General features: G+C 48.1%; 1 non-coding gene across 1 annotated transcript; it reads right to left on the reverse strand.

Moving 5' to 3' along the window:
- Positions 1 to 6554: 6554 nt before the first annotated feature.
- trnal-uaa (transfer RNA leucine (anticodon UAA)) lies at positions 6555 to 6637 on the reverse strand. Its single transcript has one exon. It is a non-coding gene; the product is annotated as a tRNA-Leu (tRNA).
- Between the last annotated feature and the right edge of the window lie 295 nt (positions 6638 to 6932).

Here is a 6932-nt window from a genome sequence, read left to right on the forward strand (position 1 = left end):
TGCTTACAGCTTGCTGTCGCTGGCTAGCCCTTGTGGTGAACAAGGAAGCACCCCAGTACATAAGCCTTCCCCACCAGTACAGAGCCTCCTCGTGGCCACACACAGTAACTGTGCACCTCACGGCCTCAGGCTAACTTGGTAGGGGGTCTCAGAGTTGCAGTGGTCCGCAGAGGCTGTTCATGGCCAATGCATTGTGGGAAGTCTATTGAGACAAATGCTAGGGGAGCACACCCTAAGAGAAAAGCCAATTGTTTGGTGGCAAACATTAGGCGATTCTTCAACAGTCTGGAGTTTCCGGCAGCCTCCTGCAGTCATGATGGGTGGGTGACTGGTCATCCCGGGTACAAGCCCTTGCCACCAGGACCAACCCTTCATGGTGAAGACAGCGCTACTGAGGACTGTGCACCCCCTGTGGCACTATAAAAACCTCCTTGCATAGGTCTCCACCTCTGACTATGGTGTGCAATATCTGCCCTTACATCCAGTTGAATTCTGGTGGCGTTGGGGTGTCTGGCGATGGGAGCAGGGTAGAATGGCCTGGGAGCTCCTTGTCAGAACCCTGCACATCAGCAGCATGGGGTATATGGTCACTAGCAGCTGGGATTGAGTGGCAGCTGCTTTTGGCAGACCCCTGTGTGACTGGGCAGCCCTATTTAGGGACCACACTGCTCACCCCAATTGGAGAGGGGCCTAGAAAAGGTGGCCTAAAATTGTTCTAAGCTCTATATTCTGACAAGATAAATACCCAATTTAGACATTAATGCATTGCATGTTTTAGTATATCTATTTGAACATTTTTTGCAACTATAACACTATTTTTAAACAATTTAAACTTCAGAGAGACATGGTCAAATTTGAATAGCAAAATTGAAAAAGTGAAAATATTACCTGAAAAACAAAACGGAAAACACATATTGCTACTACTACTACTACTACCACTTTCGGCTGCTCCCATTAGGGGTCGTCACAGTGGATCATCCGTTTCCATCTCTTCCAGTCTTCTGCATCTTCCTCTGTCACATCAGCCACCTGCATGTCTTCCCTCACCACATCCATAAACCTCCTCTTTGGCCTTCCTCTTTTCTTCTTCCCTGGCAGCTCCATATTCAGCATCCTTCTCCCAATATACCCAGCGTCTCTCCTCCACACATGTCCAAACCACCTCAATCTTGCCTTTCTTGCTTTGTCTCCAAACCGTCCAACCTGAGCTGTCCCTCTAATATAACCGTTCCTAATCCTGTCCTTCTTCGTCACTCCCAGTGAAAATCTTAGCATCTTCAACTCTGCCACCTCCAGCTCCGCCTCCTGTCTTTTCATCAGTACCACTGTCTCCAAACCATATAACATAGCTGGTCTCACTACCATCTTGTAAACCTTCCCTTTAACTCTTGCTGGTACCCTTCTGTCACAAATCACTCCTGATACTCATCTCCACCCACTCCACCCTGCCTGCACTCTCTTCTTCACCTCTCTTCTGCACTCCCCGTTACTTTGGACAGTTGACCCCAAGTATTTAAACTCATCCACCTTCATCACCTCTACTCCTTGCATCCTCACCATTCCACTGTCCTCCCTCTCATTCATGCATATGTATTCAGTCTTGCTCCTAATGACTTTCATTCCTCTTCTCTCCAGTGCATACCTCCACCTCTCCAGGCTCTCCTCAACCTGCACCCTACTCTCGCTACAGATCATAATGTCAGCCGCGAACATCATCGCCCATGGAGACTCCAGCCTGATCTTGTCCGTCAACCTGTCCATCACCATTGCAAACAAGAAAGGGCTCAGAGCCGATCCTTGATGTAATCCCACCTCCACCTTGAACCCATCTGTCATTCCAAATGCACACCTCACCATTGTCACACTTCCCTCATACATATCCTGCACCACACCTACATACTTCTCTGCAACTCCTGACTTCCTCACACAATACCACACCTCCGCTCTCGGCACCCTGTCGTATGCTTTCTCTAAATCCACAAAGACACAATGTAACTCCTTCTCGCCTTCTCTATGCTTCTCCATCAACGTTCCCAAAGCAAACATCCCATCTGTGGTGCTCTTTCATGGCATCAAACCATACTGCTGCTCGCTGATCATCACCTCTCCTCTTAACCTAGTTTCTATTACTCTTTCCCACAACTTCATCCTGTGGCTGATCAACTTTATACCTCTGTAGTTACTACAGTTCTGTACATCGCCCTTGTTCTTGAAAATCGGTACCAGTATGCGTCTTCTCCACTCCTCAGGCATCCTCTCACTTTCCAAGATTGTGTTAAACAATCTAGTTAAAAACTCCACTGCCATCTCTCCTAAACATCTCCATGCCTCCACAGGTATGTCATCAGGACCAACTGCTTTTCCACTGTTCATCCTCTTCATAGCTGCCCTCACTTCCTCTTTGTTAATCCACTGCACTTCCTGATTCACTATCCCTACATCATCCAACCTTCTCTCTCTCATTTTCTTCATTCATCAACCTCTCAAAGTACTCCTTCCACCTTCTCAGCACACTCACCTTGCTTGTCGGCACATTTCCATCTCTATACTTGATCGCCCTAACTTGCAGCACATCCTTTCCAGCTCAGTCCCTCTGTCTAGTCAATCGGTACAAGTCCTTTTCTCCTTCCTTACTGTCTAACCTCTCATACAACTCACCATACGCCTTTTCGCCATACGGTTTTTCCTTTGCCTTTGCCACCACTCTCTTCACTCTACGCTGCAACCCCTTATACTCCTGTCTACTTTCTTCATCTCTCTGACTATACCCACTTCTTCTTTGCCAACCTCTTCCTCTGTACACGTTGCTGTACTTCCTCATTCCACCACCAAGTCTCCTTGTCTTCCTTCCTCTGTCCTGATGACACACCAAGTACCTTCCTAGCTGTCTCCCTCATTATTTCTGCAGTGGTTGCTCAGCCATCCAGCACCTCTTCACTACCACCCAGTGCCTGTCTTAACTCCTGCCTGAACTCCACACAACAGTCTTTCTCCTTCAACTTCCATCATTTGATCTTCGGCTCTGCCTTCACACGCTTCCTCTTCTTGGTCTCCAAAGTCATCCTACAGACCACCATCCGATGCTGCCTAGCTACGTTCTCCCCTGTCACCACCTTGCAGTCTCCAATCCCTTTTAGACCATGCCTTTTACATAAGATATAGTCCACCTGTGTGCACTTTCCTCCACCCTTGTACATCACCCTGTGTTCCTCCCTCTTCTTTAAATATGTATTCACCACAGCCATTTCCATCCTTTTCGCAAAATCCACCACCATCTGTCCTTCCACATTTCTCTCCTTGACACCGTTACCTACCCATCACCTTTTCATCACCTCTGTTCCCTTCACCAAAATTTCCATTGAAGTCCGCTCCAATCACCACTCTCTCCTCCTTGGGTACCCTCTCTTCCATCTCACACCCAACTTGCGGGGCACATGCGCTGATAACCTTCATCAATACACCTTCGATTTCCAGCTTCATACTCATCACTCTGTCTGACACTCTCTTCACCTCCAGCATGCTCTTGACATACTCTTCCTTCAGAATTACCCCTACCCCTGTTCTCCTCCCATTCACACCATGGTAGGTGAGTTTGAACCCACCTCCGATATTCCTGGCCTGACGCCCCTTCCACCTAGGCTCTTGCACACAGTATGCCTACCTTTCTTCTTTCCATCATATCAGCCAGCTGTCTCCCTTTACTAGTCATAGTGCCAACATTCAAAGTTCCGACTCTCTCTCTGCCTCTAGACATGCCTCCCCCCTCTACTTCTCCTTCGCCCAACAGTAGCATAGTTTCCACCAGCACCCTGCTGGTTAACAGTACCGGTGACGGTCGTTGGTAACCTGGGCCTCGAGCGATCCGGTATGGAAATCTTATATTATGATCCGCATATTTGATCTGGTAAAGATTTTACGCCGGATGGCCTTACTGACGCAACCCTCCCATTTATCCGGGAAACAGTTCCAAACAACGACCGGAACTTAAAAACTACTAAAACGACCGTGGGAGGTCATTTTGACCGCCACGGTTTTTAAACTCTATATTCTGTGAAGATAAATACACAGTTGAGATATTAAAGCATTACATATGTTAGCATGTCTGTTAAGAAACCATCTGACACCAAATTTTAAATTTCAACAACTCTTGATACTATTTTTCAAACAATTTAAAATGGCCGCAGTCCAGCGCCTGTAAGTTCTGCAACGCGTCGGTTGTAGTTATGGTGCGTCTGTAATGACGTCTGTAACCAGACATGATGGCAATAATCAAAAATCAAATTTAGACTATTTCTCTGCACTGGAGAACGCTAGTTTTTCTGTTGTTGTTTTTTTGTTTTTGTTTTTTTCCTAGGACAGAGCAATGAACTTCACGAAGGAAACGATGCGACTGTAGCGGACACAATTCACCATAATTGGCTGCCGTTCCGTGTTAGGTAGATACGGGCCCTTTAAGAAAGGACTTCCGGGTTGACAGGGCGGAGCGAGGACTAGGATTGATGGAACAGCGCCATTTTGCTTTTGGTTTTCTACGGAAGAATGAATGACGCACGCCTTCGTGTAGTCAATGAGAGAAATTGTGTTCCTGCAATTTCTACACGACCAACACACGTCATAGATAGTGACACGACGCGCACGATCACGCGCAAATTCGTTTTAGGGAGAACTTACCATAACTTTTTTTGTGTGTGCAATTGATCTAAAACGCATTTTGAATGCAAATATGTGCAATTTTAGGAGAATTCAGGCAGCGGCAGGCCTGTATCCCCCCCCCAACAAAGTTATTAAACTTTGAAAACCCAAAACGGTCATAATGACCGTCTTGGTTGTTCACGCATGTCTTTTTTGATGGTGGGGGAAACAGGAGCACCCAGAGAAAACCCACCGCAGCCACGGGGAGAACATGCAACTGCTACTTGTGAGGCTTGTTGTGGTTGTAAAGCCCAATCCGCGATCCACACTGTCTGCCACAGACAGAACAGGTGAGAGCACTGACTGGGGGTGTAGGTGTGGTATGGCTTCATGTCTCTTTAGACGTCTCCTGGTCCGTTGATCACCTCAGTCCTCCTCGAACTTTTGCACCCCTTGTTGACAGAGCTGCCGCCAGATGGAGCATTGGGCGGCAGTGCAGTGTTCTCCAGCTGGCTCGGGTTCATGGTCTTCAATTGGTCTTTGTACCATTTTTCTGGCCCCTTGCCAAGCGGCGGCCAAGATGTAGCTGGCCATACAGCACTTCACGTGGTAAGCGCTCCTTCGGCATCCTGATGACGTGACCGAGCCAGCGAAGTTGGTGCTGGGTGACGGTAGCCTCCACGCTGATGCAGTTGGTCTTGCGGAGTATTTCAGTATGGGGCACTCGGTCACGCCAGGTTATCCTCAAGATGGATGGTAGGCATCTGATGTGGAAGGCCTCAACTCAAGCATCCTGAGGTGGTGGTTGTACAGGGTCCATGTCTCACAGCTGTAGATGAGGGTCGTGATGATGACTACCAAGTAGACAGATATTTTGGTGTGGAGGTTGAGGTCTTTGTTTTGAAAGATCCTTCTCCTAAATCTGCCAAAAGAGGATGACGCTTGTTTAATCCGGTTTTGTATCTCCCTGTCAATGCTGCAGTCGTCAGAGAGGAAGCTGCCCAGGTATTTGAAGGATTCCACTGTTGCGAGGGGTTTGTCGGAGATGGTGAATGTTGGTGTATGAGATGGAGGAGCAGATGCCCACTGGCATAATACTTCAGTCTTTGCCACGTTTATAGAGAGCCCCAGCCTACCAAATGCCCTCGCAGCAGCTGCAAGGGTAGCTTGCAGCGCCTCCGATGTGTGGGCCACAACTGTACAGTCATCTGCGTACTGTAGCTCGATGATGGGCTCAGATGTTATTTTTGTGACCGCTTGGAACCTATGGATGTTAAACAGATTTCCATCAAGTCTTAAGTCCACAGTAACCCCACTGTCCTTCTTGATTTCCTCATGGAGCAGCAATGTCACACACAGGATGAAGATGTTAAAAAGAACTGGAGCAAGGATGCACCTCTGACCCACCAGTGCACACCCTGAAGGGCTCGGATTCCTGGCCTCCAATGGTCGCACGTGCCAACATCCCCACATGAAATTGTTGAAGGATGTTGACAAACCTTCGTGGGCCGCCAAACTTCAGAAGGGTGTTCCATAGGATGTCCCTGTTGACTGTGTTGAAAGCCTTTGACAGGCCGATGAAGGCTATGAAGAGGTCCTGGTGTTGCTCCCTACACTTCTCCTGGAGGTGCCGTGCTGTGAACACCATGTCCACAGTACTCCTGTTCCTCCTGAACCCACGCTGTGACTCAGACAACAGCTCCTCTGAGATGTTTTTTACCAGCCTGTGTAACATGGCTTTGGCTAGGACTTTGGCCAAAGTCACCCAAGGAAAACCCACCGCAGACACGGGAGAACATGCAAACTCCACACAGAGGATGACCTGGGATGGCCGCCCAAGGTTAGACAACCCTGGGGTTCAAACCCAGGACCTTCTTACTGTGTGGCGACAGCCACTGCACCACCGTGCCGCCAAACATTTCTACCAGGAGTGGGGTTCGAACCCACGCGGACACATGTCCATTGGATCTTAAGTCCAACGCCTTAACCACTCGGCCATCCCGGTGTAGACCTTGTGTGTTCTTGGAGAGATGAAAAGGCAGAGCAGTTGTTTCACAACTAACGTGTGAATAAAATGTTGCCAGTCATGATTTGATTGAAGTCTACAGGCTGTTTGAACAAAATCCGAGTTATTAATTCAGTAAAGCACTTTTTACAAAGCAAAGCACTTTACGAGATAAACAGAACACAGTTTGTAACAGAGCGTGTGTGTGTGTGTGTGTGTGTGTGTGTGTGTGTGTGTGTGTGTGTGTGTGTGTGTGTGAGCTGCATCCCAGTTTTCTTTTGAAAGGACAGCCAGT

Source organism: Lampris incognitus, chromosome 15 (assembly GCF_029633865.1).
Source record: "Lampris incognitus isolate fLamInc1 chromosome 15, fLamInc1.hap2, whole genome shotgun sequence".
Taxonomy (NCBI): Eukaryota; Metazoa; Chordata; class Actinopteri; order Lampriformes; family Lampridae; genus Lampris; species Lampris incognitus.